General features: G+C 35.9%; 1 long non-coding RNA gene and 1 other non-coding gene across 2 annotated transcripts; both read left to right on the top strand.

Moving 5' to 3' along the window:
- Positions 1-27,460, top strand: LOC123877242. The gene is made up of 3 exons (XR_006798539.1): positions 1-13; positions 11,637-11,647; positions 27,284-27,460. It is a non-coding gene; the product is annotated as an uncharacterized LOC123877242 (long non-coding RNA).
- Trnap-ugg lies at positions 4,074-4,145 on the top strand. The gene has a single exon. It is a non-coding gene; the product is annotated as a tRNA-Pro (tRNA).
- Positions 27,461-27,711: the final 251 nt, after the last annotated feature.

The raw sequence follows: 27,711 nt of genomic DNA, 5'->3' as shown, positions 1-27,711 counted from the left end.
ACTGGCTTTAATGGTAAGTGTATGTGTACCATCAAAGCCAGTTTTCTTAGCCTATCGTCAAAAGTGTTTTCTTACCAGTACCTACCTAAGTTCGTGAAGACAACCAGGAAATAAATCCCGAACCATTTTCTTCTAACGTGGCAGTACCAAAGGTTCCAAAGGATGACAACAGCAAAACAGAACACGAAACTAAAGTGGGAAAAAGAAAAAGCATCTTCCAACCCCTTTATAATGCATCCTTCAGCAAGCAACGCGGGGGTAGAGTAGAGTGCATAAGCCATAGAGATTTCATGGTACTAGAGTTTACAATATAAGCCTCAATAGCCCAACAGTTAAAGGAGCGGACTGTAATCCGAGAGGTTGGTGGTTCAAACCTCAACCATTGCACTGTGAATTCACATGTCGAATTCAAATTCAAATTCAAATCATTTTTATTCAAGTAAACTTTTACAAGTGCTTTCGAATCGTCAAAATAATCTACCACTGGTTCGGAATGCTGTTCCTACCGAGAAGAACCAGCAAGAAACTCGGCGGTTGTTCTTTTCAAATGTACAATTTACAATAATATGCCACTATACACACATACATACACATATGTCGTACTCCTACGTAAGCTTTGCGCTTAATTGGGGAGTGGGAATGTTACTCATGATTCTTAGGCTTCTTAAAAAAAAGTCATAATCCACAAATTCAAACTCGGCGCGCTAATTTAGGATTTTCCCTGAAGGATAAGATCCGAAATGAAGAATTCTACAAGAGAACTAAGGTTACTGTCATTAAACTATTAGCAAGCTGAAGTGTCAGTGGGCAGGCTATATAGTGCCCGGCAATGAACAAAGGATACATTAGGTAACAAGATACTTAAGAGGGCTCTCTCCGTCACTCGTTTCCACTCGTTTCATACAATCGTAGTTCCAATTTCATTTGAATATTAAGCAACCTAAGTCCATGAAATTTTGCAGACTTATTCTAGAAACTAATATCTATGTCTGTGGTTTTCCAGATTTCTGTTAAAATATTCGGTTTCAAAGCTACGCGGTCTTAAAATTTTCATACAAATCTTGGAGCCCCTGTAATTTTAAAACTGCATATTTTTAGAAAAATCTAAAACACCACAGACACAGATGTTAGTTTCTAGAATATGTCTGCAAAATTTCATGGACTTTGGTTGCTTAATATTCAAATGAAATTGGAACTACGATTGTATGAAACGAGTGGAAACAAGTGACGGAGAGAGCCCTGTTAAATGCTAGGTATTTTCATATACAATAACAAGATAAAGTTGAAAAGTAAAACCCGACTGCGATCGTCTTAATAAACACTGAAATATTATTATAAAATTGTTTATCTGTCGTTTGGTATATTTTAATGTTGTAGTACATTTACATTTAAGAACTCAGAATTTTTTCTCTTTCATTTGACATCCCACTCGATATAATAGCAAAAAAAAATTTTTGGAGACCCCCACTTTTTTCATGTAACATCCGTTAGGTCAATTTTTTCGTATAAAGAGTAGTCTATGTCACCCGGACCTTTACGACGAATCGATTGACACCTCATTCATCAAAATCGGCCTAGTAGTTTAGACGCTACGGTGGAACACACAGAATCTGGATACAAACACACACATACATACACACATACATACATAGACTTAACCCTTCCTTTTGGCTTTGCCGCAGTCGGGTAAAAATATGAAAATATAAATGGTAAGTACAGTCCGTTGCAATTATAAGCTACGTGCTGATTCTCGGGTAACAATGGCTGCCCAATACCCGGGCATTGTTTTCATTTACCCGGGCGCGCTCGTTACTCAAATAGCCTCATGTTATGTGATGTTTTATTGTGATGCAAATTTCATGGAAGGAAACCTTTTAAGAGCTTGGCTAATTAAAAGTTTATGATCAAAAATATTAATACCTACCTACTCTCACTAACAAGATAAAGTTAACACTAAAACCCGACTACTCCTCTTAATAAATGCTGAAAAGTAAAATTGTTTTTCTGTCGCTTGGTATATTTTAATATTGTACTATTTATTTATATTTTTGAACTCAAAATTTTCTTTTAGATAGATGTAAATAATGTGTATAAAAATCAAAACCTAGTACGAAAGTGCCAAAATAACTATAGGTAGGCTACGTACAGATAACATCAGTCGACCGACACCCGGGTATTGTTTTCATTTATCCGGTTGCGCTCGTTACTCAAACAACGTGTGCGGTGTGCCGTTGTTATATCCGGCTATTATTTTCATGCAAATTTTCCGAAGGTAGAGTTTCTACCATTTAGGAATATGTCTAATATTAAAGCAAAACGTACCTAAGTACGGTAGTTTTAAAGCCTGATTTCGTTTAAAACATTAATTACTAGATGATTCTGGCATTTTATCCGCGTGGACTTAGGTAATTAAAAATAAAAATCCCGTCAGAACTTTTTGATTTTCCGTCTATCAGATAAAACTTATCTTAATACTAAATTTCATCATAATCTGTTAAACGTGAAAAGGTAAAAAGGCACTCTTTCGCATTTGTAATAACATTAGTATGGATTATAATAATTATCATATAAATCTAAACCTTGTACGAAAGTGCTAAAATAGCTATAGGCTACGTACAGATAAAATCAGCCGACCGACACCCGGGTATTGTTTTCATTTATCCGGGCGCGCTTGTTACTCAAACAACGCGTGCGGTGTACCGTTGTTATACCCGGCTATTATTTAGATGCAGATTTTACGAAGATAGAGTTGCTACCATTTAGGAATGTCTAATATAAATGCAAAATGTACATAAGCAATAATCAGCCTGATTCTTTCTAAAGTATTTACCCGCTAATGCCTGCAGCTTCATCTGCGTGGATTTAGGTTTTTAAGATTAAGATTTCCCACAGAAAATGTTTGATTTTCCGTTCCCAAGATGCAACCTATCTCAGTACTCATTAAAATCGGATGAACAAATAGACCATGAAAAGGTAACAAATAAACAGCTCCGGGCATATTTCCTAGACATGGACCTAGAAAGTGACGGATTACTTTTATCCCGGAAAAACAAAGATTTTACACGGGATTTTTACAAAACTTAACTCCATGCGAACGAAGTCGGGGGCATTATCCAGTAAGCCATATTTTAACGACACCTTTCTTACATAATAAAGACTGTGGCCAAGGTAAAACTAAGCAAACACGAAAGTGCCTTAACTGTAGGCAAGCATTGTGCAGATTTTCCCGGATAACAATGGCCCGATACCCGGTATTGTTTTCATTTATCCGGGTCCGCTCGTTATTCACCAGACGAAACTGTTATTGTTTTGATGCAGCTAAATATAGCAAGGTATATTTTGTCATATAAGCATAATGGAAGTTAGAATAATAGGTCTCAATATCTATCTCAAAATAATGGCTGATGTTTTGAGACATTGGGACCTATTTTGTTTAGTCTAGTTTTTTATAAATAAAAACAGCGAGCAAACGAGCAGGTGGGTCACCTGATGTTAAGTGATTACCGCGTCCCTTGAACGTTTGAAGAACGGTGGATGCGTTGCCGGCCTTGAAGGAATTTGTTGGTCCGCCCGTTGAATATCCCATGTTGTAATCAGCTAGTCACAGTGGAAGTTGGATTTGGTTTATGATTTTAATTAGTTATAAAATATAAAACTATTTCAAGCCTTTTTCCATATTATTTACCAACTACCTTTACTATTTATTGTGTAGGGCACCCATCAAGTCGATAGTGAGTCACCTCTCATGAGTGACCTAATTTGGAGTCACAATGGAAATCCAAAGGTTCGATTTCGAAATTTAGTAGGTCTCTTTCTATAGGGGTGCCAGCCAGGTAAGGTTCTCCGGGAGTACCTCTGACTTCATAATATATCTTAGAACCGATGTATATTCTATCTATACTATAAAAATACATTTCGAGGTCATTGATGTAAATTGGTAATTTGTATATGGTTATTTTTATTACTTGCCAAATTACTTTTACTATTAATAGTATTCGTCATTCCTTGTTATCAGTAACTTATTGTGATTAGGTACCTATTCAAGAAACATATTTTCACCGATCTGACCAAGCGGCTCGTTGGTCTAGGGGTATGATTCTCGCTTTGGGTGCGAGAGGTCCCGGGTTCAAATCCCGGACGAGCCCTTTTTTATAACTACTGAGTATGTACATTTATCACTTATTGTTTTATTATGCGTATGTACTGAAATAATAATGTACAGAATAAACTCTTTCTTGACGGTTTTCGAAGGATGTCAATTTTGTCTAGTTATATCACTACCCAATGCCCATATCATTATAATTATGCGAAAGTGTGTTTGTTTGTTGGTATATTAGATTATTAGTTTGTCCTTCAATCACGCCGCAACGAAGCCACGGATCGGGATGATTTTTTGCATGGATATAGTTAAAGAAACCAACTCTAGCGAATTTGTCGTTAAACGATGCTGCTTCATTTAAACATTCTTACTCGTAAATAAAGCTGCTTCGTTTAACCGCCATGTACGCCCCGCTAATCTATTGTGCGTAGAGAAACCTTCACGCAAGTTTAACAACACCTGTACAAATATGTGACTCATCGGACCTCTTCCTTTTTTCAAATTCCTCATACTTTTTCATCCTGAAAATTCCTGAACGTTTTCAAATCTGAGAAAAGTTTCTGTCTCAGATATGAAAACGTATTTTTCGTCCCTTATTTTCAAGAATCTATTTGCATATCGTTCGTTATTTAAGGATTCTTTTAATGGTAAATAAACAGAGCTTTTGAATGCGATTTTTATCAAACTGTTTCTGGTCTAGTGAAATGCAAGTTGCATACACACTTTCAGCAACCAATTACTTTAATAATTTTTATTTGTTCAATTATACTTTATTTTTCTTAAAATTAAAAAATAAATAAATAATTTAATTTTTGAGATAGCCCCCGTCATAAAAATCGTCTAATACTGACAAGTTTGACGGTCCACATTTTCTTATTTTTTAAGATAACAAGTGTAAATTAAAAATTTATAACACCCCCGAAAAGAGCTGATAACTTTCAAACGGCTGAACCGATTTTCTTGGATTATAGCTAAGAACACTCTCGATCAAGCCACCTTTCAAACAAAAAAAAAACGAAATTAATATCGATTCATTAGTTTAGCAGCTACGATGCCACAGACAGATACACAGATACACACGTCAAACTTATAACACCCCTCTTTTTGGGTCGGGGGCTAAAAACATATTAAATAATATACTAGTACTTACCCAATTAGTTCTAAATAATGATACCGCACAAGCTAGGATTAGAAAAAAATCCAGCTACATTTTCATCTATGAAAAATTATTTAATTGAATTTCTAATTCCATATTTAGTTTTGGGGTTAATGTTTTACACTAAATACCAAACAGGTTTGTAACTCATTTCGTCTACTAGCTAGGGACTCGTGACACGTGGATAACCAGACAGACAGACAGACGGACAGACAGCAGAGTGACATTAATAGGGCTCCGTTTTTACCCTTTGGATACTGAAAACAAAAACAAAAACCTAAAAACAAAAGTAATAATAGGTATAATATGCTGCACTTCCGCTAAACACTAAACAAATACTCCTTGCGGTAGCCAATAATTGGTTAAAAGATTCCTCTGGCCTTCTTCTTTTTAGGGAAACAAGTAAAAAATAAAGGCATAGACAGACACGATGATCGGCAGCAGCGACACGCTACTGAAACACGTCTAACTCGGCGACACGACTTTTTAGGGCTCCGTGCCTCAAAAAGGAAAACGGAACCCTTATAGGATTCATCCAGTAATTTGAGCTGTGCGTTGATAGATCAGAAGATAGAATCTGTCAGTCAGTCAGTCAGTCAGTCCACTTTTCCTTTTATATATTTTAGATACAGACGATCAGTATAACTAAAGTCACAGAGTAAGGATATCACCATACAGAGGTTCTACACAGCCGTCTAGACAGAGCAATCTGCGACCTGAACTGGCCTATGTAGGTAGGTAGGTAGGTCCCTATATTGAAGGGTAAAAAAAAGCTGTGATTGCCTAGTGATTAGAACGTCCGGTTCCTAATCGGAAGTCGGGGGTTCGATCCCGGGCACGCACATCTAACTTTTAAGTTATGTGCCTTCTAAGCAATTAAATATCACTTGTCTAAGCGGTGAAGGAAAACATAGTGAGGAAACCTGCGTGCTTGAGAGTTCTTCATGTACTTAAAGGTGTGTGAAGTCGCATTGGGCCAGCGTAGCTGACCATGGCCTACAACCCTTCTCTCTCTGAGAAAAGATCCGTTCTCGGTAGTGGGCTGGCAATGGGTTGATAACGATGATTGAAGGCTCGTCGTGATCGTCATTTAGGTACTACGAGATCAAAGCTACTGTCTTCTTTATACTGTGCCAGAGTTAAAATTTTTGCCGTGTCGCTGCAGTCGCGCGTTGCTGTCGCGTCACGCGTTATGTCTGTCCAGGCCTTAACAGTTTTTTCCTCTTTGCACTTATTTTCCTTGCAAATGGATTGTGCCCGGCTTTTGCGTCGAGAGGAAAGTTTATTACTGTACAGTTGGAACTTTATGCCTTTAATAGAAGAGCGAGAGACTGAAACATGCTTTAAAAGGCTCCAGTACACATTGGCCTAATGCGATGTTTCTGGATTGCACCAATATTTTTTGTTGTTGTATGTTTAACTGTAATTTTTCCAAAGTATTGTCCTGAGCAGTAACTCAGGGTGATACTTTGGAAAAATTACAGTTAAACTTAACTTTTTGGACCTTAAATAGTAAATTCCTCGCACATAGGCCCAAACTGATGCTTCACTAAGGGTCTACATAAAACTGCAGAAACTAATATTATAAAGGTACATATGCGTGTGTGTGAGTGTATGTTTGTTAGTGATTCATGCAAAAACTACTGAACGAATTGGGCTGATATTTGGAAATTATAAAGGTAAAAGTTTATACATATGCGTGTGTGTGATAGATTAATTATTTATTATTATACACTGGATTATCACATGGGCTTCTTTTATCCTGTAAAAATCCTTGGTTCCCGTGGGATTTTCTAGACACATATCCACGCGTATTAAGTTGTGGGCACCATCTAGTAACCAGTTCATAATAGCAAGTGTAAATTAAAACTTTATAACACCCCCGACAAGTGAAGGTTGCAGTCACTAGAAAAGAGCTGATAACTTACAAACGGCTGAACCGATTTTCTTGGATTATAGCTAAGAACACTCTCGATCAAGCCACCTTTGAAACAAAAACAACATTAAAATCGGTCTATTCGTTTAGGAGCTACGATGCCACAGACAGATACACAGAGACACACGTCAAACTTATAACACCCCTCTTTTTCGGTCGGGGGCTAAAAAAGATTGCTAACGTCTGACTTAACAACATCGCGTTTCTGTCTAGGTATACCTACATTAATAAAACTAATGTAGGTATTTTAGTGCAGCTATATTCCGAGTTGCAATCGTTAAAAAACGCCTCGGCGTGTTTAACCGGCTCCCCGATTAAGAATCAGGAGTATTAATTGCAACTCTGTTGTGATCATTATCTACATAGTTGCATTGGATGTCGATATTGCAAATTCACCGTGTTGCGCTTAATTTGTAATAAAGGATTTAATTACCTGTTTTTAAAAGTTATTACTTTTGTGGAATAACCCATTAAAGTCAAATTATCGTATGTTAAATTTCGAAAATTAAATTTTATGTGTTTAAAAATATCTTTGTGCGAAATTTTTGCGCGGTAATAAGTAAGTAAGTCTCTTTACATATTTTTGAAAACGAAATTTTTGCAAGATTTAATCCTAAATTATGTGCATTTGTGGTTTATGTTTTATCGATCAGGATATTTTCACTCACTTGAAATATCGCTCACCTTTGACTTTTTAGAACATGAAATTTTGCAAATAAAAATGTAAAACCAGACGGGTAAGTATTTTCAACATGAAAAAAAGGATAATTAACAATGTGAGTACTGAGTAAATCTATCTACTGATACTGATTCAAGCTACCCTACTTACTTGTTAAAAAAAAATAGAAAATAGAATAGAATAAAATGAGATATATTTTTGATCCAACACATAATATAAACACAATAAACATGTCACAAATCATAACGCTTAAAATATAAAACTTAAAACTTAAAATAAAAATATACAAAACTTAAATCTAACTTAATCACTATTCCTTTATTAATATTATTATATTATTGCAAAGCAGAACTGTAAAGTTACATTCAATAAAAATTAAATAAAAAATCGACGCGCTACGCGGTACGCGCGTCGCGGCTGGAGAGAATATCGTGCGGGGCGCTGCCGCGACGCGCAGTTCAGCTGCAGTTCAGTTCAAGTGCGTGGGCACCTTTAGATTCTACCTGCAAGTAAAAGTAGGTCAACCATGATATACTGCTATGGTTTATGCATTACCTAGTTCTATTATAATATACTTTCGAAGAAAATAAGGTGGTGGGTTATCTTTTAAATAATAGACACTAAATGGCTTCGATCGCAGACAAGCATATATGTGGGGCGTTCTGCATACGTCGCGTGTACATAACAGATGTTTTATTGAGTGTGTATCTGTTTTACAGTCGACGACTTATCGTAGACCGAACGTCAGTCTTTAATATATTGTGAATTTTGCAAAATTTGGGCATTGTAAGGTCTACGTCTCCTGAGGATGCTCCGGTGTCGGGGCGAAGCGTGCGTAGAGTTGTTTTGGGATTTGTGTGGCGCTGCGTGGTAGTGGTGGTAGCCTGGTGGGTATTGGTGGCTGGCTTTTCCTGCATGTTTAGCTGTGGGAGGGTGGGCGGTGCATATCGCATGCTGCATGTTGCACCATACAGATTCGTCTGGTTTAGCGGATTATAGCAAATTAAGCTTTTGGTTCCTTGTATTTTAAGTCCTATGTCAAACGTTGAGACGCAAAGACACTTTACAGATTATTGCTTTGTAGTCAACATCTCTTCAGATGCTCGGAGTAGATATGTGAATGCTTACAGTCTAAAAAAGTGTCAACCAAAAAAAATACCTGCATATCTTGCACAGTTAACTTAATTTTTTTTTTTAGACTTTTTTGAAGTTTTACCTTCTATACCTAACTTTATACGTAACTTAAGTAACGCAAACGATATAAACGCGTAAGGTGTAAAAGCGTCCTCATCCAAACTGCAGTAGTCTAGTAGACTGTAGAATTAAAAATGTAGTATTTCAACTGCTATTCCTGGTACGAGTCAATTGCTTGAAGCAAATGGAGCAACCTAGGAATGATTTCTACACCTTTAACTGAAGTTTCATGTAAATAATAATTTAATCCGACTTCTTTATATTGCAAAGAAAATTTCTTTGAAAACGTTGAAATGAAATGAAAGGATTTGAAATGAAATGATTTCTTTATTTTGCGAAATGTGAGTAACAATGATGGTATATTGACAGGTCTTTGGTCCTTCACATTTTTCCATTTGTGTATGGCGTGCAAAAAATATAGTTAGACTAAAATAACCAATAAAAAATAGGAATATTAATTGAGATTGAAATGACCACACGACCCATGACAGTAAGATGTTACAATTGGTTAATCTCTAGGTTAATCGTTTTACTGTAAAACTGTTTGCTTTGACTTGTCCGCTATTTTAAGTGTTGATAGTTGATTGATAGTGATATTATTTTTTTACTGAGTACCTACTGTTTGAAGAGCAATCAGCGAGGCAATAACTGAAAGCAAGTTAATCCAAGCAACCTTCGACTTTCAAAGGGGAAAAGGCAACTGCAATTATTTTCAAAAAAATCCAGAATAGTTTATTTCACCCCCGACCCAAAAAGAGGGGTGTTATAAGCTTGACGTGTGTATCTGTCTGTGGCATCGTAGCTCCTAAACTAATGAACCGATTTTCATTTAATTTTTGTGTTTGAAAGGTAGCTTGATCGAGAGTGTTCTTAGCTATAATCCAAGAAGATCGGTTCAGCTGTTTAAAAGTTATCAGCTCTTTTCTAGTTATTATTATATCCTTCACTTGTCGGGGGTGTTATAAATTTTTAATTTACACTTGTAAATATTATATACCTATCACTTGGTTTAACGGTGAACGAAAACATTCTGAGGAAACTTGCAAGCCTGAGTTCTCCATAATATTCTCAAAGGTGTATGAAGTCTGCCAATCCGCATTTGGCCAGGGTTGTATACTATAGCCAAACTCTTTACATTTTGAGAAGAGACCTGTGCTTAGTAGTTGAACGGCGATAGGTTGTTGTTGATGATGATGATAATATAACATTACGAGTAAGTAAGAACATTATGGTACGTGGCCTGGCATAGATTGCTTCAAAGCGATAAGGCCGCCAAATTGTACTACTTACTTATTATTAACCCCCTACCCAAAAAGAGGGGTGTTATAAGTTTGACGTGTGTATCTGTGTATCTGTCTGTGGCATCGTAACGCCTAAACGAATGAACCGATTTTAATTTACTTTTTTTTTGTTTGAAAGGTGGCTTGATCGAGGTGTTCTTAGCTATAATCCAAAAAAATTGGTTCAGCTGTTTAACAGTTATCAGCTCTTTTCTAGTTTTCTTGTAGAAAAGAAGGTTAGATAACCGTTAGGTTCATAATATTATGTCAATTGACAAATGTCAAGATGGACGTTGCCTTGATAGGTACATAATTATTTATTTGAAAATGATGTTTTGGAAAACTCAGATACTTTGGATCGTAGGCGCGGAATAGTCCAAGAAAATCGGTTCAGCCGTTTGAAAGTTATCAGGTCTTTTCTAGTTACTTTAACCTTCACTTGTCGGGGGTGTAATAAATTTTTAATTTACACTTGTTATTTTTCTTGTGTATTGCTTTATTTTTGTTTTTCTTGTATGATCCGATGGTGTACAATAATTAATACACATTTTAATTCAATTCAATTTAATTATGATGTTCGACACTCAGGAACATCAAGATTAACTATGGATTAACTATAATGTTGTTGTTAACATGCTGGTTACACAAGGGAGTTGCATTGATAGACAAATCATGTCTAATTAGTAATTATGGCTTTAATAACTACCTACCACATATTTTTAAGGTTCCAGTTTTAGGGATCCTATTACTAAGTCTCCGATCTCCGTCCGTCCGTCTGTCTGTCAGCGGGCTGCGTCTCAAGAACCTTAAAAGATAGAAAGTTCTTCTATTGCCGCTATAACAAAAAATAATAATAAGTGTAAATTAAAAATTATAGCACCCCCGACAAGTGAAGTTTATAACAACAAACAAAAAAAAACTAAATTAAAATCGGTTCATTAGTATAGGAGCTACGATGCCACAGATAGATAAACAGATACACACGTTAAACTTATAACAGCCCTCTTTTTGGGTCGGGGGTTAAAAAACCAAGATGGCGAATTTCAAATTTTTAATTTTGGGAACTTTCAGGCATGCAGGTTTCCTCACGATGTTTTCCTTCACCATAAAAGCAGGTGATATTTAATTGCTTAAAACGCACATAGGTAACTCCGAAAAGTAAGAGGTGCATGCCTGGGATCGAACCCTGGACCACCCGAATTGGAGAATGAACTCCTAATTACTAGGCTATCAAAGCTTCATTCAAGTCATGAATCCTACTTAATTTGTACTTAATATTATAAATGAGAAAGTTTGTAAGTATGTATGATTGTTACTCTTTCACGCAAAAACTACTGAACGGATTTGGCTGAAATTTGGAATACAGATAGACTATACCCTGGATTAACACATAGGCTACTTTAATCCTGGAAAATTAATGAGTTCCCACGGGATTTTAAAAACCTATATCCATGGGAGCGAAGTCGCGGGCATCAGCTAGTCGAACATGAATGATGTTATTACAGTACATCTAGTATGTACAAGTAGTTGCAAGAGCCATACAGATTGTTTACGATTACAACTCGATTTTGATATAGACTCGACAGTAAATTGCTTTCTACCATAAAAGGAGAGCAATCAATTACTTCCGTTTGCAATACGTCTAGGAATTCTGTTAAAGACAATCGATTGTATTATGGACTGACCTAAAAGGAAAATTTATATTTTCTTTGTAGTGTAAAATAAGCCCAGGTAAGTATCCTGAAAGTTAACAATAAGATTTTTTCAATTTCATGACTATGTATTAATTTAAATAAATACTCATTTCCCCATTAGCAAACGTTAATGCAACATTCTTAATAGATACTCAATAACCCTTTGGATACGTTTTTACTTTTTATTTATGACTGAAATATACATACATAGTGCATTCATATACATATAACATCCCAAGCATGATCAGTGCGTCAAATGACAATACTTTCTCACAGCTTTTCCTCACAAAAGAGTTTATTGCAAAAGCTGTGGGAAAGGGGTGTCGCGTCGCAGTGATTGTGTTTGAGCACCAGGTCAAAAGATTAGGGGAAAAGCATTTGTTGAGCAGGATTTCGGAGCTTCGAAGCGAAGCAAAATTCACCTGCTAAGACCCGCCTTCGTGGTTCTGGCACAAAATACTTAATAGCACCTTCTATGTTTATAAGGATCGCTTCGCAGACGTAATAAATAGAGACTCTTCTTGGGACCTAAGAAAGAGCAAATTAGCGCGTAATAAATAGAGACTCTTCTTGGGACCTAAGAAAGAGCAAATTAGCTCGTAATAAATAGAGACTCTTCTTGGGACCTAAGAAAGAGCAAATTAGCTCGTAATAAATAGAGACTCCTCTTGGGACCTAAGAAAGAGCAACTTAGCTCGTAATAAATAGAGACTCTTCTTGGGACCTAAGAAAGAGCAAATTAGCTCGTAATAAATAGAGACTCCTCTTGGGACCTAAGAAAGAGCAACTTAGCTCGTAATAAATAGAGACTCTTCTTGGGACCTAAGAAAGAGCAAATTAGCGCGTAATAAATAGAGACTCTTCTAGGGACCTAAGAAAGAGCAAATTAGCTCGTAATAAATAGAGACTCTTCTAGGGACCTAAGAAAGAGCAAATTAGCTCGTAATAAATAGAGACTCTTCTTGGGACCTAAGAAAGAGCAAATTAGCTCGTAATAAATAGAGACTCTTCTAGGGACCTAAGAAAGAGCAAATTAGCTCGTAATAAATAGAGACTCTTCTTGGGACCTAAGAAAGAGCAAATTAGCTGGTAATAAATAGAGACTCTTCTTTGGACCTAAGAAAGAGCAAATTAGCTGGTAATAAATAGAGACTCTTCTTTGGACCTAAGAAAGAGCAAATTAGCGCGTAATAAATAGAGACTCTTCTAGGGACCTAAGAAAGAGCAAATTAGCTGGTAATAAATAGAGACTCTTCTTTGGACCTAAGAAAGAGCAAATTAGCGCGTAATAAATAGAGACTCTTCTTGGGACCTAAGAAAGAGCAAATTAGCTCGTAATAAATAGAGACTCTTCTAGGGACCTAAGAAAGAGCAAATTAGCTCGTAATAAATAGAGACTCTTCTAGGGACCTAAGAAAGAGCAAATTAGCTCGTAATAAATAGAGACTCTTCTAGGGACCTAAGAAAGAGCAAATTAGCTCGTAATAAATAGAGACTCTTCTTGGGACCTAAGAAAGAGCAAATTAGCTCGTAATAAATAGAGACTCTTCTAGGGACCTAAGAAAGAGCAAATTAGCTCGTAATAAATAGAGACTCTTCTTGGGACCTAAGAAAGAGCAAATTAGCTCGTAATAAATAGAGACTCTTCTTGGGACCTAAGAAAGAGCAAATTAGCTCGTAATAAATAGAGACTCCTCTTGGGACCTAAGAAAGAGCAACTTAGCTCGTAATAAATAGAGACTCTTCTTGGGACCTAAGAAAGAGCAAATTAGCTCGTAATAAATAGAGACTCCTCTTGGGACCTAAGAAAGAGCAACTTAGCTCGTAATAAATAGAGACTCTTCTTGGGACCTAAGAAAGAGCAAATTAGCGCGTAATAAATAGAGACTCTTCTAGGGACCTAAGAAAGAGCAAATTAGCTCGTAATAAATAGAGACTCTTCTAGGGACCTAAGAAAGAGCAAATTAGCTCGTAATAAATAGAGACTCTTCTTGGGACCTAAGAAAGAGCAAATTAGCTCGTAATAAATAGAGACTCTTCTAGGGACCTAAGAAAGAGCAAATTAGCTCGTAATAAATAGAGACTCTTCTTGGGACCTAAGAAAGAGCAAATTAGCTGGTAATAAATAGAGACTCTTCTTTGGACCTAAGAAAGAGCAAATTAGCTGGTAATAAATAGAGACTCTTCTTTGGACCTAAGAAAGAGCAAATTAGCGCGTAATAAATAGAGACTCTTCTAGGGACCTAAGAAAGAGCAAATTAGCTCGTAATAAATAGAGACTCTTCTAGGGACCTAAGAAAGAGCAAATTAGCTGGTAATAAATAGAGACTCTTCTTTGGACCTAAGAAAGAGCAAATTAGCGCGTAATAAATAGAGACTCTTCTTGGGACCTAAGAAAGAGCAAATTAGCTGGTAATAAATAGAGACTCTTCTTTGGACCTAAGAAAGAGCAAATTAGCGCGTAATAAATAGAGACTCTTCTTGGGACCTAAGAAAGAGCAAATTAGCTCGTAATAAATACACTCTTCTTGGGACCTAAGAAAGAGCATTTTAGCTCACATAGCGCTGCACCTTAGAATTTGAAAATCTCTTTTTATCGCGTAAATTCGTTCCTCTCACTCTTTGTCATAAAAGTTAGAAGAGACGAAGTAAAGAAAAGGTACACCAATGCGGCTGAAGGTGCGCGCCACCGCTGGTATATTTCCTGGGTCACGTGACCAATTGAGCCCGGCCTGGTTCATCGCAAAAAGCCAGTAGTAAGGGAATTTCGTGACTGGCAGTGGCCGCGAGGTGGCGTGACCTACCTTAATAGTTTGACACTGTTGCTCCGCATTTTGATAGCACTCGCTATTACGGGAACGTATGTGCTCTTAAATTTTATTTTGCGGGAATGGCTTCGTGGAATTTAAAAACCTTTTTACTTTTTCACTTACTTTCGAGTTCGGAGTGAAATGGCATAATGTTCATTTTAAAGGTTTAATAAAATGTTTAATATTTATAGTTAGTAGGGGTGATATCGGTTTCTTTAATCTAAACGGCTAGTAATGAGACTTGTATTTCAAAGAACTAGGGGAGAGTGTGCATGAAAGAGCCAGGCTTTGAAAGAGCCGATGTGATTTTCCATTACTTATCGATATTCTACTAAAGTTTAATTTTACTCCTTAAATGGCAACACTGGATAGCTGTTACCCACAAACATTTGACAGTTCTACGACAGCAAATGGCCTCACAGGACTGTTACGAAAATTCGGAAGCCAAAAAGTAAGTTTCTTTGTGTTTCTTTCATCTATTTTTTCAAAAAGGGTATTGCATAAGTTGACAAAACTGATATACAGTATTGGCGTCTATATATTTGCCCTTGTTTTGCATAAATAATATCAGATCAGCGTTCTGGTATAGTGCCTTTTTTTTGAAGTTATATTTTTAAAAGCGTCGTGTTTTGAAAGAGCCAGTTATTTATGCTTTGAAAGAGCCGCCTCTTTCATGACACGAAAACTGGCTCATTCAATACTTTTAATTCTAATTCGTTTTGTTTTAACTAACCCCCGACGAAAAAAGAGGGATGTTATAAGTTTGACGTGTGTCTGTGTGTCTGTCTCTGTGTGTGTGTGTGTGTGTGTGTGTGTGTGTGTGTGTGTGTGTGTGTGTGTCTATGGCCACGTAGATCCTAAACCAATGGACTAATTCTGATGGTTCTTTTTTTTGTTTGATAACTGATGTGATAGAGATTGTTCTTAGCTATAATTTATTTATTTATTTATTTATTTAATCTTTATTGCACAAAATACAAAAAAAAACAAAAGGCGGACTTAATGCCTAATGGCATTCTCTACCAGTCATATTTATAGAGGTCGGGGGTGTCCAAAATTTTTAATTTTAGTTATTTCATTATTATATGATATATGTTTCAGAATAAAAAGATATGTCTTCGCAAGCGTCAACAGCTAAAAAACGGGTAAGGCCCACAACTGCTGCAATAGAAGAGGCTGTAAAAGAAGTGCTTGCTGGAAATCAGTCCATAAATAGAACAGCGTTAGCGTTATCGTGTGGCCTCAAAGGGGTGATTAATTTCTTCTGCCAAAAATGTTTTTAATTTTAAATTGTTTTTATATTGTTTTTATTTTTTAAGTTATAGAGTAAGAATACGAAAAAGGGCTCTATTTTATGTTTTTAGACAAATTTTTACTAATTATTTAATTTTTAACTAAGACAAAGTTCAAAAATTTTAATTGTTGATTAAGACAATGTTTAATTATTACTGAGACTGTTTAAAAATTGTGATTTTCATAGAAATACTAAAGTAAGCTTAGTATTAATCTGATTTTAAATACTTAACATAATTTTAATTGATAAAAAACCGTTTAGTACCTCAAAAGTAGGTATCGGCTCTTTCATAACACATGGTGGCTCTTTCATTGACCTGCTGCTATGAAAGAGCCGATTTCCTTTTTTTTTAAAACTATTTATATAAGAGATTATCAGCGTTGTTATCCTCTTTATTTTTATTTTATAACATTGCCAATTAAAGTGATTATAAGAAAACCTAGTTTCATTTGAAAATAATATAGTAAAAGTGTGTTTTTTTTTACACTATTCAAAACTGGCTCTTTCATCCACACTCTCCCCTACTTATTAGTTAATATATAATTTAAAACGGTTTAATTTTTAAATTAATTTACATTTATGTTAAAGATATTATGTAGGTAACTTTTAATGGGGATAATGCCTAGGTCAAAAATAAATTATTTCTTTGTAATTATTAAGAGGGCTCTCTCCGTCACTCGTTTCCACTCGTTTCATACAATCGTAGTTCCAATTTCATTTGAATATTAAGCAACCAAAGTCCATGAAATTTTGCACATATATTCTAGAAACTAATATCTATGTCTGTGGTTTTCCAGATTTCTGTTAAAATATTCGGTTTCAAAGTTACGCGGTCTTAAAATTTTCATACAAATCTTTGAGCCCCTGTAATTTTAAAACTACATATTTTTAGAAAAATCTAAAACACCACAGACACAGATATTAGTTTCTAGAATATGTCTGCAAAATTTCATGGACTTTGGTTGCTTAACATTCAAATGAAATTGGAACTACGATTGTATGAAACGAGTGAAAACGAGTGACGGAGAGAGCCCTGTTAAATAGAGGGTCTTCCAAAATTTTTAAAATCCACATTCAATTATCGATTTAACTTAAAAAGTACGTCAAATTACGTCAAATGTTATGAGGTCACATCTGTGTATTTCATACAAGCTCCCATACTAAGCGACCAACTACTACCAAACTTGGTAACTCTGTACCAAATTGCATTAAAATCGGTTCAGCGATTGAGCCGTGGTAACGTAGCAGATAGACAGACATACATATTTACGCACCAACCAACCAGCTCCATGAAAAATCATATCATGAAAAGGTTTGCACCTCGATTCAGCACTTCAATTAAACACCGAAGCATGCGGTCGTTACGCCATTCCTGAGAATTGCAATCCACATCTGATTATTATTTTCACGTCTTTCGGCTTTTGTGACTCAGCCCAACATGCTGTGAGGTCGCCGCGGGTGGGCATTTGCAAAAACCACTTCAAAAAGACCTTCCCATCCTCCCTCGCTACCAACTTTTATAGGAACATAAGGACATTGCGCTTATATCTAACGGGTCTTGGATAACTGGACGCACGACCCGTTGTTCTGGCTATCATCGCTATCGTTTGTGTGATTTTAAGCAGTTTCATTTGTCGAGCCATTTTGAATTCTATTGTCTGTATAATACGGGTGATAAATAAAGGTCGAGAAGTGATTCGTGGAATAAATTCTGTGAGTACATAATTACTGCAGCGTTTGCTACCGTCATCTGTGAAATATGATATGTTTGTTTCATTCTAATGGTACAGTTAGAAGCGGTTGCTAATTGGTGACATTTTCTACCGCTGCTTTTGTATGGTCTGGATTTTGGATAGCTTAAAATTTATATTTAAGTACGTAGGTACCTATCTAACTAAGTACGTAAAATATATCACTGGGTAATGTTTGCTTTGCTAACTCCGATATTCATATTTAATCAAAACTATAGTGCACTAACTATACTTATACATATTATAGAAAATATTTGTGTACTTCAACAAACTGCTCTTCAAATTTTTAGACATCACATTTAAACTTTTTTTTAACCCCCGACCCAAAAAGAGGGGTGTTATAAGTTTCACGTGTGTATCTGTCTGTGAAAACTAGAAAAGAGCTTTCAACCGATTTTCGTCGATTATAACTAAGAACACTCTCGATAAAGCCAAGCCACCTTTCAAACAAAACAAACTAAATTAAAATCGATTCATTCATTTACGAGCTACGATGCCACAGACAGATACACAGATACACACGTCAAACTTATAACACCCCTCTTTTTGGGTCGGGGGTTAAAAAATCAATGTATCGATAAATCGATAATTTTATTACAAGCCTACTACGTGTGAGGCTACATACACACGTCCAAGCTGTTTGTCAAGGCTGTTAACCCACAATATAAGACAATAGGATTTTTCTTTGCCCTAATAAAACCTTTAATATAATATTATATTGCAGACAAAGGGTTGATCTTAATATTTTTTTCATAATAATGTATTTTTCTCGCTGTGTATCAGAGGGATTATGTTACATAATAGTCGACAAAACATTGTCTTTCAATGCCCGTCTATTTTCGTTACCCCTGTTTTTGTTGTGTTTCTTTATATTTATCAAAATACTCGTACATAAAATGTTATGTAAATCTATTATACATTTAGTTTAGTGTAATATTTTCCTGAGTATGAACTTTCTATTTTAATTATCACATGAAATAGATAAGTTCAAATAAACTACCACTGGTTCAGAACTACTAACCAGAACAAAAAAATACAGACCTAAATTCTAAACTAATAAACAAGTATTAGCAAATGGTACAGTATTTAATTAAATACTGTACCATTAAATACTAACATCTATGAACCACGTCTATGAACCTAATTTAACTGGTTTGAAGTAAAAAAAAAGACTGTAACAAAAGGTACAGATATAAAGCTCCAATACAAGTAAATTTATGATAATACTAGCTGATGCCCGCAGCTTCGCCCGCGTGGATTGGTCAGATTCCCTGCAGCATCAGGATTGAGGAGTTGGACTCCAAATTTTTTATGAAACAATGTCGCAAAGTTCCTCTATCGATTAAAAAAGAAATGACGCAAATCGGTTCAGAAATATCGGAGATTTCGGTGTACATAGGTAGAAAAACACAACTCCCTTTTTGAAAGTCGGTTAAAAAAGTAGCCTATGTTACTCCCTGATCAATTCTCTACTTGTCTGTGAAAATCCCGTCAAAATCGGTTCAGCCGTTCCCAAGATTAGCCTTTTCAAACAGACAGACAGACAGACAGACAGACAGACAAAAATTTTAAAAACGTGTGATTCAGTTATAGTATCGTTCAAATAACCATATGACCTTAATATGCGGTAGTTATTTCGAAATTACAGACAGACACTCCAATTTTATTCATTAGTATAGATTATGTTCTGATTTCAGGAAATTGGAACTATGGTAAAAAATATAGTAATATTATATTACGTTATGAAGCTTTAATTTAATAATGAAATTCGTATCTTTCCACGAGCAACTGTTTGTGATTGTGATAATAATAGCATAAATAAAATGTTCTATTTTGGCGCGCAAATAATTAATATCACCGTACCTATCTACAATACTGTATTTCCCACGTTCATGCCTTGTAACGCTGGGGTCTTTTCACATAAGACTTGTTTAGGGTCTAAAAATATCAATACTGTAACATAATACAAGTGTAAATTAAATATTTATAACACCCCCGAAAAGTGAAGGTTACAGTAACTAGAAAAGAGCTGATAACTTTCAAACGGCTGAACCGATTTTCTTGGATTATAGCTAAGAACACTCTCGATCAAGCCACCTTTCAAACAAAAAAAACTAAATTAAAATCGGTTCATCAGTTTAGGAGCTACAATGCCACAGACAGATACACAGATACACACGTCAAACTTATAACACCCCTCTTTTTGGGTCGGGGGTTAAAAAATAAACCTTAGGGCTGATTTTTCAATGCCAATCGCAAAGTTTTTAGATATTTATCCAGAAAATTGAAAAACGTAGACCGTTAGTATATTTTAGTTTTTAGGGTTCCGTAACTCAAAAGGAAAAACGGGACCCTTATAGGAGATCACTTTGTTGTCTGTCTGTCCGTCCGTCCGTTCGTCCGTCGTGTCTGTCAAGAAACCTATAGGATACTTCCTGTTGACCTAGAATCATGAAATTGGGTAGGTAGGTAGGTAGGTCTTATAGCACAAGTACAGGAATAAATCTGAAAACCGCGAATTTGTGGTTACATCATTAAAAAAAATTAAAATGTGTTTCAATTTTCAAACCAAGTGGGGTATCATATTATGAAAGGACTTAACCTGTAGGTACATTCTGAAACAGATATTTATTTATTTTTATGTAAAATAGTTTTTGATTTATTGTGCAAAATGTTGGAAAAAATACCCGAGTACAGAACCCTCCGTGCGCGAGTCTGACTTGCACTTGGCCGGTTTTTTGTTAATTAGGTAGGATTTTTAAATTTCTTCATACAAACTGCCTAGTCAATGTGATTGTACCCTCTCACGATTTCGCGTTTTTCCCTCAGAGGGAATGCGATATGAAGAATAAAACGGGCAGAATAAATCATTTACAGGCCAACGCATTGGTTCTGTACCTACAGCTTGAATTTGTTCCTATATTTCATCGCCCGTATTCCGTGGCTTAGCGGGTAGCTATGTGGAAATATCATTTATTTTTCATACTTTTGTTCGTGGTTTTTGTACGGTTTCTCTGTTTACAATAAAGCTTTTAGTTAGCTCCAAATATTTACAAGTTCTGTCAAATCGATATCTCTGTCTGTTATGACTCTACCATCGTTTTGGATAAAAAATTCTATAGAATGATATCTAAATAATATCTAAAAGCTCAGTAAGTTAAGTTTTAGGTAATTATTTAGGTATTTAACAGGGCTCTCTCCGTCACTCGTTTCCACTCGTTTCATACAATCGTAGTTCCAATTTCATTTGAATATTAAGCAACCAAAGTCCATGAAATTTTGCAGACATTAATATCTAGAAACTAATATCTGTGTCTGTGGTGTTTTAGATTTTTCTAAAAATGTGTAGTTTTAAAATTACAGGGGCTCAAAAATTTGTATGAAAATTTTTACGTAACTTTGAAACCGAATATTTTAACAGAAATCTGGAAAACCACAGACATAGATATTAGTTTCTAGAATATGTCTTCAAAATTTCATGGACTTTGGTTGCTTAATATTCAAATGAAATTGGAACTACGATTGTATGAAACGAGTGGAAACGAGTGACGGAGAGAGCCCTCTTAAGTTTAATTTATTAGAATTAGTATTTATATTTCATCCGTATCCATCCTATGTACTGTGTCTGCGCCTAGCTTATAGTCCCAAATAGTCCACACATACACATAAACAAACACATACAAACTTTCCCCTTTATAATAATAATTATTATTAGTGATATTTAATTAATATTTGGAAATTTTTTGCCTTGCTCATTATTCTATTTACCCGATGAACCTAGCAATGTTGAATAATTACCACAGTGTGAGTAAAATTATCATCCATATTTAAGTACACTATCACTTTACTTTGCGGAAGTCCATGATACACAAAGAACCAAAAGCTTAATTTTCTATAATTCGCTAAACCAGACAAATATGTATGGCACAACATGCAGCATGCGATGCACCATCCGCCCTCCCACTGATAAACATGCAGGAAAAGCCAGCCACTAAGCAAGCAATATGCACCACTAATACGCAGCACCACACAAATCCCAAAACCACTCGACGCACGTTTCGCCCCGACACCGGAGCATCCTCAGGAGATGGTAGACCTTACAATGCCCAATCGCAAAGCTTTTGGTTTCTTGTGTATGTAAAAGTTTGTTAAAAACATCTGTGTGCGAAATAATGTACACCTACTTAGGTATTTTACACTTTTCTCCTAAATATTTATGGAAACTCTCAAGACGATCCATCTTGAACTCCAAACCTTCCGAGATTCGAGATCTGACGTGACTGTAAACAATTGATAAATCAATCAATCAACCGTTGATAACTTTCATCCGAGCTTGTGAATCGAATTTTCTGAGTTTGAAAGTCAAAGTAAACAGGTACCTAAGTTTTATTAACTATAATATTCAACCAAATCATCATGGTCAACTCATCGCTGGTTCACTACTGAGCACGGGTCTACGCTCAGAATGAAAAGGGTTTAGCCATAGTCATCACGCTGGCAAAGTGCGGATTGGCAGGCAACTATATCTTTACGGATGACTAATTTGAACTTGTATTTATTAAGGTGTGCCTGTCTATCTTTCTGTTTGTCTGCCTGTCTGCTAAATTTTCACGGCCCAGCTGATCTAAAGTTTAGTACAGAGATACTCGAAGCTTGCATCCCGGGAACGGACAAAGGCTATTTTTTGTCCCGAAAAATAAAATGCTCCCACGGGACTTTAAAAATCTTACATCCCCAAGGGAGAAGGATATAAGCTACTTCTTATCCCAGAAAATTTAAGAGTTCCCTCGAGATTTTCGAAGACCTCAATCCACGCAGGTGAAGTCGTAAGTATCAGCTAGTATAACATAAACGAAAATTCTAGTAATTTCGCTTTTGCAAAAAGTATACCTACCTCCAAGGCACCGATCTAAAACGCAAGATATCAACGGCCCGAAAACGGACCGGAAAAAGGCCTACAATGGCGCGTGGCAAATAAAAATAATAAATGCGCAATTCTTTAGGCCAGGGCTGTAAAACTGTCGGTCGCACTCGTGCCCTTGAGTTGTTCCGACCTGGAGTTGGAAATCCCCGCCCGTGGCGATTGATGGCATGTCAGGGGTGGCGAACTGTTTTAATGATAATTTGCTCTATTTTTAACCCCGACCCAAAAAGAGGGGTGTTATAAGTTTGACGTGTGTATCTGTGTATCTGTGTGTCTGTGTATCTGTGTATCTGTGTATCTGTGTATCTGTCTGTGGCATCGTAGCGCCTAAACGAATGAACCGATTTTAATTTACTTTTTTTTGTTTGAAAGGTGGCTTGATCGAGAGTGTTCTTAGCTATAATCCAAAAAAATTGGTTCAGCCGTTTAAGAGTTATCAGCTCTTTTCTAGTTTTCTTGTAGAAAAGAAGGTTAGATAACCGTTAGGTTCATAATATTATGTCAACTGACAAATGTCAAGCTGTCAAGATGGACGTTGCCTAAATACATAATTATTTATTTGAAAATGATGTTTTGGAAACTCAGATACTTTAGGTCGTAGGCGCGGAATAGTCCAAGAAAATCAGTTCAGCCGTTTGAAAGTTATCAGGTCTTTTCGGTCTTTTCTAGTTACTGTAACCTTCACTTGTCGGGGGTGTTATAAATTTTTAATTTACACTTGTTTATATAAAAAGTGAAACTACTGACTGACATATCAAAGCTTAAATCTTCTGGTCTAGGATCTTAGATCTAGATTAGATTAGATCTAGATTTCACATGTTAGACATTACCTATAAATTATAAATGCCAAAGTGTTGTTTGTTGGTTTATTGGTTTGTCGTTCAATCACGACGCAACGGAGCAACGGATCGAAGTGAATTTTTACCATTATAAGTAGTTAATAAAGACCAGGCAAGTGACATAGACTAATTTTGATCCCGGAAAACTAGAGGACTTAGGAGTTCCCACGGGATTCTTCGATTATAATGCAGTATTTATGTTACTGTAGATCAAGTAATTTCATAGAAAGAAAGTAAAGAATTTCTTAAATTATGCAAAACATCACAATATCTATTTACATATATTACAATATTTATTTATATATTTATGTATTTATTTATCCTAATATTATATATAAATGTATACTTGCACCACCTACCTCTAATATCTATAGCTATATCCTTTGGACCATTTTGGTTGCCTGGAAGAGATCGCTAGGTAGCGATAAGGCCGCCAAATTGTACCTATATTTTGTTGAGCTTTTTATGTGTTTTTCTGTACTAATTTTGTGGTGTACAGTAAAAGTATATTCATTCATTCATTCATTCATTCAATATCTTTTAACTAAGAGTTGGTTGTTACATAAAGTATTGTATTAATCTGTGCATATTGTCTATAGTAATATCCTAATGTCAACGTCTTGTCATCTGTCACTTGTCACTGTGCGCTGTCTTGTTATAATGTCTGTGTCATGTGAATTGCGAATAAAGTCGAATCCAAAAGCATCCATCTTTTATTACAACTATACCAATGAAATAGGTTATTCCAACGCTTCCTCCACTTGAGCATCACACTTGACATAGCACATTATTATAATAATAATAATAATAATAAAATAGGCTTTATTGCTTACTTATTGCTAGTGACAACATACATATGTTATAAGTAAGTTAAATCTATAAAAATAAAAAATATACTAACAATAGCAATAGGCCGCAAACTCAGCATGGCCGAGCATTGATGGCAATGCTCAGCGCTGGTATTATCTCTACGTTGGTACGAACATTATCAACCAGTCATCAACGGGGAGTTATTAAAAGCTGTCAGACGCATGACGTCACGTCCTACGTAACATGCTGTCATTGGCTGAACGAACAAACGCTGTACAGCCTTTGCGTGTTTACGTTGAAAATTGGATTTGACGGGGGAAAACTAGTTGCTCTCAGTGAGCCCCGTGTGAAATGGCTAGTTTGTTTATCCGATACGTTAAAGGGATAGACAGAAAAATCCGAAAAATCATAGTTTTTTTAAAGCTTATTAAGTTATTAGCTACTTTTAGCACAAACTATCTTTAGTTCCTTCATGATTTAAAGTGTAGGTACATACCTATTATTAATATTAAGGCGAAAAAACCGGCCAAGTGCGAGTCAGACTCGCGCACTGAGGGTTCCGTACTCGGGTATTTTCCCAACATTTTGCACGATAAATCAAATCTAATATGCATTAAAATAATTTACCTGTACATTCTAAAAAATCTGTTTTAGAATGTACAGGTAAAGCCCTTTCATATGATACCCTACTTGGTATACTTAGTTATCTTACTTTGAAAATTTTAACACATTTTAATTTTTTTCTGTGATGTAACCACAAATTCAGGGTTTTCCGATTTATTCCTGTATTTGTGCTATAAGATCTACCTACCCGCCAAATTTCATGATTCTAGGTCAACGGGAAGTACCCTATAGGTTTCTTGACAGACAAACAAAGTGATCCTATAAGGGTTCGGTTTTTCCTTTTGAGGTACGGAACCGTAAAAATTGGCACTCACCGAAAATATTAAGTCAATGTGTACTTGGCTCTCTTACTGTGTTTAATAATTTTATCATCAGTAGGCAAACCAGTTAAAGATGTGCAATATAATTTTCAACCACCGCATACTTACAGTCCACAATCAAAATCCGCGATCTCACGTAGGTGCAATGCGTAGGGCAAAACATGTCCAAAGCGCAGGTAGTAAGAAAGTCTAGGCGTTAGGATGGTGTTAGGTTACTGGGCCACTACACGCGCCCACCATAAATACCTAGTAATAAATCCAACCCCTTGACTTTGACAAATGAATGTGAAATTATTGCAGCATTCGCATTTTGTGGTGTAAATCAAGAGAGATGTAGAGACGACCAAGAGCAAGACCAAGTCACAACCATTAAAAGAACAATCCACAATCCAAGACCAAGTCAAGACCAAGACAAGACCAAGTTACGGCTAAGACAAAACTAAGACGAAACCATGTCTAGACTAAGTTACGACCAAAAAAAGAGTAAGCAAAGACTAAGACAAAGCTAAGTCTAGACCAAATCACGACCGAGTGATGACCAAGCCAAGTCAAGACCGAGTCAAGACCAGGTCATAACCAATTCATCATCAAGTCAAGACCAGACAAAGTCTAAAAAGTTATAGCCAAGTCAAGACTAAGTCACGTTGTGAAGAATTCAATTCCCATATTATTCAAGACTAATGACTAAAAGTTTCTAAAAACCTTACCTCTTCCACTTGCAACTTACATCCTACTTGATAACGATCCAATGAAAAAAAAAGGCGGTGTTTATCTCAGCTCTGAATTTAAAAACGCTCCGTCTAATTACAGTTAATCCTCGTTACGCGTTAAAAGCGGGAAATAATTACAAAATGCCCAAAATGCCTACCCCTTTGCCTCTACAGTGCTTTGCGGGTATGCTCACGTTTGTAACGAGGTTTTAAACGCATTTTTATGAAATTATAATATTATTATACAAGACTGGAAAAGCATCATGTCAGAAAGTCACGCTACGTGACTACGTATAATACGTATATACACATGCCGCAAAATAAAAACGAATAAGTGTAAATTAAAAATTCATAACACTCCCAACAAGTGAAACTGAAATAAATAAAATTGGAGTGTCTGTCTGTAATTTCGAAATAACTACCTCATATTAAGCTCATATGGTTATTTGAACGATACCATAACTGAATCACACGTTTTTAAAATTTTTGTCTGTCTGTCTGTCTGTCTGTCTGTCTGTCTGTCTGTCTGTCTGTCTGTTTGAAAAGGCTAATCTTTGGAACGGCTGAACCGATTTTGACGGGACTTTCACAGGCAAGTAGAGGATTGACCAGGGCGTAAAATAGGCTACTTTTTTAACCGACTTTCAAAAAGGGAGTTGTATTTTTCTACCTATGTACACCGAAATCTCCGAGATTTCTGAACCGATTTGCGTCATTTCTTTTTTAATCGATAGAGGAACTTTGCGACATTGTTTCATAAAAAATTTGGAGTCCAACTCCTCAATCCTGATGCTGCAGGGGATCTGACCAATCCACGCGGGCGAAGCTGCGGGCATCAGCTAGTGTTATAGTAAATAGAAAAAAGCTGATAGCTTTCAAACGGCTGAACCGTTTTTCTTGGTTTATAGCTAAGGACACTCTCGATCAAGTCACACACACACACACACACACACACACACATACAAACAAACTTACTCCTTTATAATATTAGTATGATATCTACCTTTGCGAAGTCTAAATAATGTTTTTTGTATCAAACAGAGAAGCCTATTTCTAGAGAGAGTACAATCGCCGAATCAGGCTACTTAGGCCTTTTATTGCTAATAAAGCTGAGGTCATATTTCTTGGAGTAGGGTAACCATACCTTTTTAAATAATTCAAAGTCAAGTCATTTATTCAAAGTACAGTCCGTACAAAATGACTTCTCACGCGCCATTTTAACTCTATGGGTCAACTCTCATGTCAAAACTACGGTTCACGTTTAAAATAAGGACTGAAATCGCACTTTGACGTGATATTTTGACACATAATGACAAAATAGCGCTTGAGAAGTCATTTTTTACGCACATATTAAATTATTGTACACTTTTTGTAGCAGTTCAAGAGATCGTAACACTAATACCATACAATCTTCACTTAATCATTAAAAAACAGAATTAGGTTTAGATATTAAACATTTAGGTAGATATTAAGAATTCAAATTAAAAGTAGATCGAAATTCGCTAGCTGCAAATTTCGGGACGTTTTATTTTTTTGAACAATCAAGGTTACCCTACAAGAAAGGCCAGTGAAGTGCGGTCAAAAATGCTAC

The sequence above is a fragment of the Maniola jurtina genome, chromosome 23 (genome assembly GCF_905333055.1).
Source record: "Maniola jurtina chromosome 23, ilManJurt1.1, whole genome shotgun sequence".
In the NCBI taxonomy this organism is placed as follows: Eukaryota; Metazoa; Arthropoda; class Insecta; order Lepidoptera; family Nymphalidae; genus Maniola; species Maniola jurtina.
This window is presented reverse-complemented; position numbering and strand designations above follow the sequence as displayed.